General features: G+C 36.5%; 1 pseudogene; it reads left to right on the plus strand.

Moving 5' to 3' along the window:
* Positions 1-9,158: 9,158 nt before the first annotated feature.
* Positions 9,159-9,399, plus strand: LOC110585008 (annotated as a pseudogene).
* The last annotated feature ends 4,493 nt before the right edge of the window (positions 9,400-13,892 follow it).

A 13,892-nucleotide genomic window follows, 5' to 3' on the forward strand; every position in this document is an offset into this window, starting at 1 on the left:
GCTTATCTACTCAGCTTATTGTGTCTGTAGTTCTCTCTCACTTGTCAAATTCTGTCTTGGCAGTCACCCAAATTCTGGTTTTTGTGGGATTCCTGAGTGTGCTTTTTGGAGATCCCAAAGGGCACTTCTGACCCAATTGATAGATCCTCCAGCTGACCTTTAGAACACCCCCTCCAGTGGTATACCCACAGTTTCTATCCTCTGAGGTCCCCACACTTAGGCAGGCAGATATTGACTAACATTTTCTCAGCATGGATGAGTTCACTTGGTTATCAAGAATTCACTTTTGTCTGCCTCCCCAAATGGTGCAAAAATAAACTGCTGACCCCCTTCCTTCTATAAGATACAATGGGCAGTTCTAGTCAATAAATAAGGTGCCCTTCTCAAAGATGCTTCAAATACTAAGAAAGAATAGCAAGTAACTCCCTCCAACCTTTCTCCCCTCACATGAATTTATTTCATAAAACCCCTTCCACCAGTCTCTAGCCTTTTTTTTTTTTTTCCAGCTTAGATGGGGGAGGTAGTCCTAGATTTTTTTTTTTATCTTTTGTTAAATTCTCACAGAAAATTATCAAGCATCTCTCTTTAGAATGTATGCTTATCCATTGATCTGGGTATTGAGGACTTAGTCAAAATTTGTACAGAAAAAGACATAGGTTACATTTTGTTATCTAAAAGCAGAGACAGGTTTAAATTAATTGTATTTATGGAATGTCTATATTGCCTGGAGCCACCTTAAATACTTTTGGAAAATAAAATGGGTCTAGCTATCTGGTTAGAGGGGTAAAAAAATTCTTTATCCCCAACACTGTTCTATGCCATATGACAAATACAAAACTTTTGAGCCTTCAGGGAGCTCCTGATTAAGCTAAAAGGCAAGATTTGCATTCTTAAAACTATTAGCTCATTATGATTGTGTTCTCTAAAAGGGTACATGTAATGTTAACAGATAAACTGTTATCCAGAAGTTAAGTTGAATCCAGCAGAGCATTACCCATCTTGCCTTCTCATTACTGAGGAGCTGCTGCTTTGTACCTTGAGTATTGCTCCAAATGGCCAGAACAGCTGAATGGGAACCATCCCCCATCAGGGCAACACTCTTCCCCGTATTGCAACATCAGGAAGCAAATGATCAACACAACAGGAGAAGAGCAATATTGAGTTCATGAAGGAGAACCTTCCGTTTTTCTGATTCAATCTGTACCATTTGGGATTGTTTCTTTTTATCACTTGTCTGCTGCACCTCAAATTTATTTGCCAAATAATCTGTAAGAACAAAAAAGTGCAAAGTATTGATTGCCCCTCACAGTACTGGAGACTTAGCTTACAGTGGGCTAACATAAATCTGAAATGTCTTTGACAGCATTTATTTTATTTTAAAAAGTTATGATGTTTACATCCAGTCTACCATTTGTCTCTGATTGCTTTAATTAAACAAAAACAAAAAAACCAAGGACCTAAGTTGTTTGCCATGAAATAAGGCTGTAGCCCTGCATGCTGTACCCACAGTACACTTCCATATAAGGATTTTGCTTACTCCAGATCAAGAAGATAAATATTTTTGGGGGGGGTCAAGGATAAGTTTCTAAGCTACTTTTAAATCTAACTAATACTCTCCATGAAAGTTATAGAACTTCTTTGCTTTTAAAAGTTAGCAAAGGCACCTTGGTCAATATATCATGCCCAGAACAATAATTAAATAATAAGACATGTAACAATTATTATCTTGTGAAGAATAATATCATAATATCATCTGACATTAAACATTTTCACCTTTATTGAGATACAAGTGATTAATAGAATTGTAAGATGTTTAAAGTACACGTTTGATACATATACAAAGGATTCTCCAATCTAATTAGGCGGAAATCAGAGGGGGAGGTCAACCATGAGAGACTATGGACTCTGAGAAACAAGCTGAGGGTTCTAGAGGGGATGGGGGTGGGGGGATGGGTTAGGCTGGTGATGGGTATTAAAGAGGACATGTACTGCATGGAGCACTGGGTGTTATACACAAACAATGAATCACGGATCATTACATCAAAAACTAATGATGTATGGTGATTAACATAACATAATAATAAAAAAACCCACCTCCATCACCTCACATATTTATCTTTTTATGTGTGTGTGAGAAAATATAAGTTCTCTCATCAGATTTCAACTATACAATGCAGTGTAATCAGTTACAGTCACCATCTTATACATTAGATTCTCAGACTTTGTCTTACAATTGCATGTTTGTACCATTTTACCAACCTCTTCCTATTTGCGTCCACCAGCCTGACAACCACTTTTCCATTTTCTCTTTCTGAGTTTGACTTTTTTTCAGATTCCACTTAAAAGTGATACCATGCAGTATTTGTCTTTCTCTATATGACTTATTTCACTTAGTGTACTACCTTCAAGTTTCATCCAGGTTGGCACAAATGGCAGGATTTCCTTCTTTCTCAAGGTTGAACAAATCCTATTGTGGAAGGGTATGTACATATCACAACTTTATTGGTTCATTGACAGACACTTTGATTGTTTCCATATCTTGGCCATTGTGAACAATGCTACAATGACCATGGGAGTGCAAATATCTCTTTGATATCCCAGTTTTAATATTCTTTGAGATAAATAGGTATAGGAATTGATATACAGTATCAGGTTAATTCTTGCTTAGTACAATGAATTTGAAAATATTCCCTCTTCAATTTTTTTGGAAAAGCTTGAGAGGGATTGTCATTAATTCTTCTTTAAATGTTTGGTAGAATACACCAGTAAGGTCATGTGGTCCTGGACTTTTGTTTGTTGGAAGGTTTTTGCTTACTGATTCAATCTCCTTACAGGTAATTGATCTGTTCATATTTTCTCTTCATGATTTTATTTTAAACATCATGATTCATGATGTTCATACTGGTCCCATATGATCCTTTGCATTTATGTGGTGTAAGCTGTAATGTCTTCTCTTTCATTTTTATTTGACTTTTCTTTCTTTTTCTTGGAAAATTTAGCTAACAGTTTGTCTATTTTTTTTATCTCTCCAAGAAATTAGCTCTTGGTTTTATTGATCTTTTCTATTGTCTTTTTAATTTCTAATTAATTTATTTCTGCTCTGATTTTTGTTGTTTCCTTCCATCTATTCACTTTGGTTAGTTTTTTCTTTTTTAGTTCCTGGAAGTGTAAGGTTGTTCATTTGAGATCTTCCTTTTTTATTTTTTAAAATTTTTATTTAAATTCCATTTAGTTAACATACTAGTGTAATATTAGTTTTACGTGTATACAGAGATCCAGTACTTCCATACAACACCTGGTGCTCATTACAAGTGCACTCCTCGGTCCCCATCACCTGTTTCACCCATCCCTCCACCAGACTCCCCACTGGTAACCATCAGTTCCTTCACTATAGTTAAGAGTCTTTCTTGGTCTGCCTCTCTTGCTCTCATTTTTTCCCCTTTGCTCATGTTTTGTTTTTTAAATTCTGCATATGAGTGATATCATATGGTATTTGTCTTTGACTTACTTCGCTTACATAACACTATCTAGCTCCACCCGTTTCATTGCAAATGATAAGATTTCATTCTTTTTTATTACTGAGTGATCTTCTCTTGTATTTATATACCACTTATTTTTTTATCCGTCAGTCAATGGACACTTGGGCTAAGCAGTATCGAGATTCCTTAAAAATAGAACTACCCAATCGCCATGTTTCAAGGGCAGCAGTGTTGGTTCTGCGGCAGCGTGGGCCGAGAACTGAGGCAGTTCTGGGAAATAAGAAGAAAACTTGGTAGTTTTATTTGGGAACAAGACTAACATTTCTGATAGAGAAGCATGATGAAGTAACACCAAATGAAATAAAGGCCTTTAGGGAAAGCAATGAACTAGCAACAGATCAGGAAAAAGAATTATCCAAAAGCACAGAAAAGCATTTTATAAGGACTCCAGTTACAGAGAAGCAGATGTAATTCCCTCCTCAGAATTATCCAGTGAACAACATGGTAACAGCTACATGACTTTATTCCTGGGAGCTCAGGATATTTGGCATACCATGTTCAAAATGAAATTAACATGTCTGCTATAAAAAACAAATTGAAGAGAAAATGTTAAGTTTAATTGTCTTTATATGTAGGCATTTTTTCTAAAATATTACCAAAGATGTGCACAATTTTGCATTCTCCCCTTTGGGACGGGGGATGAGGAAATGGGGGAGAATTCTGTTTCTTTCTCAGAATGTGTCTTTAGGAAATTCAGAATCATTCTGGCTCCATGATTTGACATTTGGGCTGGATTTTCCCCCCAGCTTGTAATGTTATGTCCACAAATCCTGAGTACACAGTTGTTATGGAGTAATTGTCATTGAAACACTTCATAAGAAGTCTCAGTCTCTCTCTCTCTGTCATATGCTCTTTTGGCTTTAACATTCTATTAATTATACATGTTTTTCTAGGTTCAATGCTGTGAATACTAAGTTTAATGATTCTGGTCATCTTATTTTGATTTTAAAAAATTGGAATGTTATTGTTCTAAATTACTGTTTTTGGCTTGAAAACTATGGAGTAAAACATTTTAATGATTCAGACTTCATGTGTGGACAGTTCCTAATAACATGTACCAGAAGTGATTTAATGTAAACAATGCTATATCATCTGAAATGAGCCGTCAAGTCAATTTAGAATTACAGTGCTGGAAAGAACCTTAGAGAACAATGAGGAAGTGAAGGCCTTCAGAGGGTGTTTTGCCTAGGCTGACTAACTGGGGGCCAAATAAGGACTAGAACATGACTGTCTTGATTTTCCAAGTCAGTTCCTCCCCACTGTCTCACATGGTATATCCTGTAGCCTGTTTCAGATATAATTGACAGCAGATCTACAAAGGGGACCAGAAACCAGCCAACATGCTTGGCTCATTTTTTAAAATAATGATTTCAAGATAGCAATTTATCTTTATTCATATGGTCATGCTATATAGAAACTGGTGGATTTATTACTTTATATACATGATATATTTTTTGTGAAGCTATCATCTTTTTAAAACTGTACTTTCTCCTAAGAAGTGCATACCAACTGTAGAATTATCTAAAGAAAATGCACTTTTGAAAAGTGTTTGGATCGGCGGCACCTGGGTGGCTCAGTCATTAAGTGTCTGCTTTCGGCTCAGGTCATGATCCCAGGGTTCTGGGATCAAGCCCTGCATTGGACTCCCTGCTCAGCTGGAAGCCTGCTTCTCATTCTCCCACTCCCCCTGCTTGTGTTCCTGCTCTCGCTATCTCTCTGTCAAATAAATAAATAAAATCTCTAAAAAAAATTTTTTTAAAAAATAGAACTACCCTACGATCTTGCAATTTCACACCCAAAGAATATAAACATACTAATTCAAAGGGATACATGCACTCTATTGTTTATAGCAGCAATTTCTACAATAGCCAAATTATGGAAACAGCCTTTTTTCTTAATGTAAGCATTTTTTGCTGTAAATTTCCTCTTGGAACTATTTTTTCTGCATCCCATAAGTTTTGGTATGTTGTATTTCCATTTTCATTTATCCCAAGGTATTTTTTTATTTCTCTTTTGACCTATTGGTTGTCCACTGGTATATTGTTCAATCTCCACATATTTGTAAATATTTCAGGTTTATTCTCGTAATTGATTTTTAGTTTCATGCCATTGCAGTCAGAAAAGATGCCTGATGTGATTTCAGTCTTCTTAAATTTATTAAGGCTTGTTTTGTGGCCTAACGTATGATCTGTCCTGGAGAATGTTACATGTGCACTTGAGAAGAATGTGTATTCTGCTGCTTTTGGATGGAATGAATTTTGGGGGTCGCCTGTTTGCATCCATTCTATGCCTTTTGATTAGTGAATTTAGTCCATTTACATTTGAAATAATATCAATAAATAATTATTAATAGGTGTGAACTTACCATTATCATTTTTTCATTGCTTCTGACTGTCATATAGTTCCCTTCTTCTCTCCTTCTCTTTGTCTCTTGCTTTTTGATTTGATGATTTTCTGTAATGGTATACTACTTAGATTGTTTTCTCTTTATCTTTTGGGCATCTACTATAGGTTTTTGCTTTATCGTTACCATGAGGCTTGCATAAAATATGCTATATTTATATTAGTTTATTTTAAGCTGATAACAACTTAACTTTGAATGCATATTAAAGTTCTACATTTTTACTACCCCCCCCCACACACACATTTTATGTTTTGATGTCTCAGTTTACATCTTTTACCTTGTGCTCCCACTAACAACTTACTGTAGTTATGGATTTTTTTTTTTAAGATTTTATTTATTTGAGAGAGAGAATGAGCAGGGAGAGAGGCAAAGGGAGAGGGAGAAGCAGACTCCCCACTGAGCAGGGAGCCTGATGCTGGACTTGATCACAGGACGCTGGGATCATGACCTGAGCTGAAGGTAAACAACTAACTGAGCCACCAGGCACCCCTATAGTTATAGATATTTTTAATACTTCTGTCTTTTCACCTTCATACAGCTTTATAAGTGATTTACCTACCACCATTATGACATTAAAATATTGTGAATTATCTATTTACCTTTACCAGTGAGATTTATACTTCTTTTTTTTATGTTCAGTTAGTCACTGTATAGTACATAATTAGTATTTGATGTAGTGTTCAATGATTCATTAATTACACCCAGTGCTCATCACAGCACATGCCCTCCTCAATACCCATCACCCTATTACCCCTTCCCCGACCCCCTCCCCTCTGAAACCCCCAGATTGTTTCTTGGGGTCCATAGTCTCCCATGGTTCATCTCCCTCTCTGATTTCTCTCCCTTTGGATTTCCCTCCATTCCCCTATGGTCCTCCAAGCTATTGCTTATGTTCCACATATGAGTGAAAGCATATGATAATTGTCTTTCTCTGATTGACTTACTTCAGTTAGCATAATCCCCTCCACTTCCATCCATGTTGATGCAAATGGTAGGTATTCATCCTTTCTGATGGCTGAATAATATTCCTGAAGAACTGAAGAATTACCTTTAACATTTCTTGTAATGCCAATCCATTGCCAGTCCATAATGCCAGTCCAATGAACCCCTTTAGGCTTGTTTGTTTGTTTGTTTGTTTAGAAAACTCTTTGTCTGTCCTTCAATTCTAAAGGACAACTTTATTTGGTAGGAGATTCTTGGTTGTCAGTATTTTTCTTCCAGCCCTGTGATTCTACTTCCAAGTACTTCTGCTACTCCCTCTGGCCTGCAATGTTTCTGCTGAAAAATTGACTAAGCCTTAGAGGGATTTCTCTATATATAACAAGTTCTTTTTTTATTACTACTTTTAAGATTTTGTCCTTGGCCATAACTTTTGACAATTTAATTACACTATGTTTCAGTGTGGGTCTCTTTGGACTCATCTTATTTGCAACCTTCAAGGATTCATGGATTTGAATGTCTTTCTCAAGGTTAAGGAAGTTTTTAGCCATTATTTCTTTGAGTATGCTTTCTTCCCCTTTCCCTCTCTGTTCTCTTTCCGAGACCCCTATAATGCAAATGTCAGTCAGCTTTATGGTGTCCCATAGTCCCTTAAGCTATCTTCTCTCTTGTCTATTCTTTTCTTTTTGCTTATCTGATTGGATGAATTCTACTGCCATGTTTTGTAGTTCATTGAGCCTTTCTTCCACTTGATGTAGTCTAATGTTGAACCCCTCTACTGAATTTTTTTTAGCTCAGTTATTGTATTATTCATTTCTATGATTTTTGTTTAGTACTTTATTATATTTTTTACCTCTTTGTTGAAATTCTCACTGTTCATGTATTGTTCTGATCTCAGTAAGCATCTTTATGGCCATTGTTTTGAACTCTTTATCAGGCAAATCACTTATTTCCATTTCATTAAGGTTTGTTTCTGGAGTTTTCTCCTGTTCCTTTTTGGGGGATAAATTTTTCTGTTTCTTCTTTTTTCTTGACTTCTCTGGGTTGATTTCTATGCATTAGATAGAACAGTCACTTCTCCCAGTCTTGATGGAGTATTCTCATCTAGGATATGATCCTTATCTATCAGCCCAGCCTGAGTTCTTGGTTGTCTCTCAAACCTTTGTGATTTTCCAAGCCACTCTTTTTGTTTTTAGTGACTCCTAGTATTTGAGGGTATGCCGAAATCTGTCTTTGTCTCAAAGGGGAGGATCACATTCAGAACTTAAATGTACACTGGTTGGAAGCTGGATCCTTAGGCAGCAGCGGGAAAAGTATGTAGTTAAAGAAGATACTCAGAGAGGTACTTTTTGTCTGCCCCTCTGTGATGGGCCTGTGTTTATAGCAACAGAGGGGTGCTCCTGTGCCTATTAATGTGTTTTTCTTTGTTTCTCATAATACTGTGGGACTAAGGGATGCAAGCCCTATTGGCTATCAGAGCCAAGTGATCTAGGGGCCTATCTGTTGGGCAGTGACTGCAAAACTGTAAAGCACCCACAACTTTCACATGATGTAACTGTGATTATCTCCATTTCTATCACTAACCATGTTAGACAGCAATATTAAAGAGGCAAGGGCTGGTCAGAGAATGGTGTGAAATAAAACCAGTCCTGCCAAGGTATGATTTTGGCTCACACTGGGAACATTTTTCTAGGTGAATAACTAAAAATTGAACTTACCTGATATACCAAGCAGTTGCTAAGTGTTTTGCATCACTTATTTAATTTCATCCTGTGAATACATTAAGAAATAAAGAGTTAAAAATATTAAATTCAGGGTGCCTGGTGGCTCAGTTGGTTAAGCATCTGACTCTTGATCTTGGCTCAGGTCTTAGTCTCAGGGTCATGAGTTTGAGCCCCATGTTGGGGGCTTTAAAAAAAAAAAGTTAAATTATTTACCTATGTCCACACATCTCTTAGCAAAGACCTGGAATTTAAACCCAGGCTTCTGACTCCAGAGACCTCCCTGGGGTGCTACAGGGTATGCACCTGTAGCATTAGATTGCATAGATCAGTTGACATTTGGTAACATTTTTAAATGTACTTAACTGTGATATATAACATATATATTGAAGATACATAAAAATAATTAAGATTAATAAATTATTATAAAGGAAAAACTTATGTATCTTCTACCTACATCAAGAAATGAGTCATTGCTTCTTTGCAAGGGGACTTGGCACAAAATTGTAGCAAACCAACAGCTGCAGTTGCCAGTGTTCTGTCTTCAGCTTCATAATGTTTCCCATGGCCAAAAATGCTCTAAGTTGTCTCTGAGTTCGAAGCATTCAGCAAACAATGGCAAGGCAGAGCCACCAGAAACAGACACCTGATTTCTCTGACAAATGTGATAAAACTGTATAATCTAGTCGAGCCATTTCTGTGTTACTGTGTGGGCATATACAGCAACACAAATTGAAACAGAATGAAACCTGTCCCTGTTGGCAGAATCACCCCAAAGGAATGGAGAAATCAGTAACTATCCCAGCTGGTATAAAACTGAATTGTTTCAAAACCTACTCATACTTGATGCCAAGTAAAAGCACTGTGTACCCATTAAAACACAGCATGATTGAAGAAATAAAGTACATTTGTGAAACTTAAAAAAAAGAAAGAAATGGAACATTGTCACTATTCAAGAAGCCCTTTGCTTTCCCCTTCTTGCTCTCCCCAACGTAATCACTTTCCTGACATTTATTGTAATTATCTTAATAGTTTTACCATGTAAGATTGCATCAACTAAACAGTGTAAATTAGGTCTACCTGTTTTTGAACTTTATATAAATGGAATCATATTGTATATAACATTTTTGTCTGGCTTCTTTTGAACATATCTATGAGATTCATCTAACTTTTAGTCCTGTAACTAGTTTGTTCATTTTTTTTTTTTGGCTATATATTCATTGTAGACCTATATCACCATATTTTTGTCTATTCTACTGTTAATGAACTGTTTACAGTTAAAGACTTACAAAAATATGCTGCCATGAATATCCTTGTCTCTGTCACTTTTTACATTCATGAATTTCTGTGAGTATATGTTTACAAATAGAATTTCTGGGTCTATAGATATGCATATGCTCAACTTTGGTAGATATCACCAAACTGTTTCCAGAGTGGCAGCACAAATTTTATACCTGTACCAGCACTATGTAAGCATTTCTCTTGCTACACATCAATTGGTATTCTTTTTAATTTTAGCCACTCTGATAAATTGTGTAGTAGTAGCTCACTGTGATTTTTTATTATTAATGAGACTGAGTAGCATTTCATATATTCAAGGTCATCTAGATATCCTCTTTTGTCAATTTCTTCTTCAAGTATCTTGCACAGCTTTTAAATTGGGTTGTAGATTGTTGTATGACTGAGACTCCTTATTTTGTATATTATTCCTTTTTAAGTTGTATATATATTTTTAAAAGATTTATTTATTTGAGAGAGAGCATTGGGGGGGGCAGAGGGAGAAAGCGAATCTCAAGCAGATTCCCCTTTGAGCACAGAGCCCAATGTGGGACTCAGTCTCATGACCCTAAGATCATGACCTGAGCCAAAATCAAGGGTCAGACTCTTAATTGAATGAGCCACCCAGGCGCCCATCAGTTATATATTTTTAAAATCTCCTCTCTCACTCCATGGTAGTCCTCTTCTATGAAGTCATGAAGATAGTGATCTGAATTATCTTCTAATTACTCTGCAGAGTAATGGGGAAAGATAGTATTTCAATAGTAGTGCTAGGATACCTGGATACAATGTGGGAGAAAAAAACTCTTAACCTCTATCCCATACCATACACACACACATATACAAAACGGTTATAGTAGATTGCTAATATAAATATGGAAGGTAAAACTATAAAGATTTTAGGAGATAATTTAGATGACTATCTGCATGACCTCACAGAAGGGCACCATTTTTAAATAAGGACCCAAAAAGCACTAACCAAAAAGAAAATGTTGGTGAGTTGTATTACATTAAATTAAGAAATTATTTTCCTCAGAAGACACTAATTCCCTTTTCAACTGGGTCTAATCTGTTAAATCTTTCCCCTGAGTCCTTAATTTCAGTAGTTCAGTTTTTCCATTCTAGAATTTCTATTTGGTCCTTTTGAGATCATCTCTGTCACTTATATAGTATCTCATTATCTGTCAATATATTTTATCTTTTAGCTCCTTGAAATAGTGAGCATAATTGTTTTAAAGTCTAGCTCTAGTATCTGAAGATTCTGTGGATAACTTTTTCTTTTTTGTTTTCCCCCCTGGTTAAGATCTTTCATGCCATTTAATTTCCTTGTGTGTCTTGTTATCTGTGCTTCTGTGCCACCCATTGTTTCTAAGAATTATAGCAATAATTTGTGGTCTGTGGCGATACTATCTTCCTCCATAGAAGATATTTGTTTGTTTCTGCCACATGTGGTGGGGCTCTATTAATCTGGGATTACTTTAATTCAGTTTTAGAAGTGATTATTTTTCCAGATTATCCATATATCTCTTAGCTGAGATCAGCCTATGTGAAAAGCATTTTTTTCCAATTTACTCTTCCTCCTACGATACAGACATTCAGGGCCTCAACACAAATTTCAGGGAATTTATCATGATTCCCCCTTAGCAAGCCTGAACTTTTGCCCTTCCCTATAACCTCCTAGAAGCACTGCTTAGACTCTTAGATTCCTCCATTAGAATAACAAATTCTTTACACTACATCTTTCAAGTATCACCTTCTCAGGTTTTGGCCCAATAAATCCTCCCTCCTTTATTAGAATCCCAATACCCTTATTTTATTTTTCTGTAGATTTAATAGTTATCATCATCAAAAGATTTGGTCCATACTGCCTGCCAACAATTATCAGAAGTCAAAGGCTCTATTCCTCACCTCTCATATTATAGGGTAGGACTAATTTCATGGAGTGAATTCAATTATTTGATACTTTCATGTTTTCTGATTTCCAGGTGAAAAATTCATTAGGTTCTGTCCAAAAAGAAACTTTTGGTACCATTTCAGTTTTAGAATTCATGGGTCTAAATTCAATAGCATAATCAATAAAATTATGCCTGTATTTAAGGTTCCCTTTATTATAATATAAACCCAATTCAAACTGACTTTTTGAAAATGAGCAATATTTGTTCACTTAATCAAGAGGCATATTAGCTTCAGGAGGGGCTTTATGCAACTGCTCAAATAATCTCACCAGGACTGATTTCAGTCTCTCTCTCATTTCATTCTTTAGCCATGTTGGCAGAAGTTCTCAACCATAGTGGCTTTTGGAGACTCATCATTTATATAGTTAGTATCTTGAAGCAAGAGAGATAAAGAAAAGTGAGAGAGAGAGAGAGAAAGAACGAGGGGAAGGAAGGAAGGAAAGAAGGAAGAAAGGCCCAAGAATCCTTGAAATTGTATTTATGTCTCACTGGCTCTGTTGGGTCATAGGTCCATTCAAGAACCAATCAGCATGACCTGGGAAATGAGAACCATACCTAAGTCAAATTGTCCAAAGCAAAAAATAAGTGTGAAGCCCAATCAGAAGCATAAGATCTGAAACTGGCAGAGGGCATGCTTTGCTGAGAAAAAGTCAGAAAACCATTTTTGGTAGAAGTGGAATGCATCCTGGGCAAAAGAAAACAACAGAATGTCCACTACTCCAGCCCTCTACAAATCTATATTGTAGTTTCCTTCTGTGGACTGTGTCTCCCAGTACCTTAGAAAGCATTTTATTGTTTAATTTATTATGCTGTCACAAGTGTACAAAGATTCCCATTGCATCTCAGATGTGCTTGATGTGAATCTCTTTTGCCTATTAGTTTCAAAAGATTGTTAAGACTTTTGTGCATTTGGGCAGTGGAAAGGAGCAGTGCTCTACCACTAGTTGATATCCAGAGAAGGAGCTTAATCTAAACACAATATGCCACCTTGATGAGTGTCCTAGGGGAATAAAAGGTTAGAATGGAAAACAAGTATAGGCGGTCAGTTTAGGATCATGCCTCAGAAAAAGGCCTGGTGTTATCTGTTCTGAAACTCAATGAAAATGAATTGATGAGTGGACAATAGCCCGGGTGTCCAGCTGATTGATCTGTGCAGCCCCGAGCATCCCCAAGCTGTTTGGCAGCAAGCCATCTTTCTTCTGTTCTTTCCTTATTAATTCAGGCTATGATAAATGGTCATGCTGACAGCCCACTACAATGAAAATAAAATCCCTGTCAGGGAGTCTTCCATCTTCCAAGAAGCAAAGAAAAACTTGTCCATAACCCTCTTGTGGTAGAATTTTCTCACACAATCTTAGTAGCAATGTGTGTGTGACCGCCTCTATGCATGTGAATATGTATATCCTGCTGAATGCTGTGAGCTCATGTCTAGAAGAAAAGCACAAAAGTTTATTTTTAAAAAGGCCCCTGCAAACAGAAACCACCCAGTTATACTTTGTTCACCATAAGCAAACTAGAGGAAATGTAGAACTCTCAGCGTTCAACAACACAAGGAAGAAGAAAATTAATGCTTTTTCCCCCTGGTGGTTTTATAAATGCAAGTATCAGTTGCAACATGGAGAAAGAAGGAATGTAATGCTTATCACCCATGGCTGGGGATATTTTACACGAATCACTTTACCTTCCCTAACTTCATAAACACCTCTCTTTGTCCTGATCTGTATTGTGTGGTACTTTGTGACACACTGCAAAAGCTGGCATGCATTTAGTGTGATGTTTTCTTTATCAACAAAGGTTTACATTTTCTAAATTTGCTGAAACAGGATGCTGTATGAAGAGAGCTACAGTCTACAAAGTTATTATGGCCCCTGGAAATCATCAGATGAGGGGACTGAGACAAACATGATGGCAATTGCTATATGCAGACCTTTATCCCACAGATACATTCACATGCATATCAAAGGATAAGCATATCTTTTGCAGCATTGCTTGTAACAGCAAAAACTCAGGAGCAACCTCTATGGTCAGCAGTAGGTAAATTAAGATAGAGGAATTC

Source organism: Neomonachus schauinslandi, chromosome 1, assembly GCF_002201575.2.
Source record: "Neomonachus schauinslandi chromosome 1, ASM220157v2, whole genome shotgun sequence".
NCBI classification, from domain to species: domain Eukaryota; kingdom Metazoa; phylum Chordata; class Mammalia; order Carnivora; family Phocidae; genus Neomonachus; species Neomonachus schauinslandi.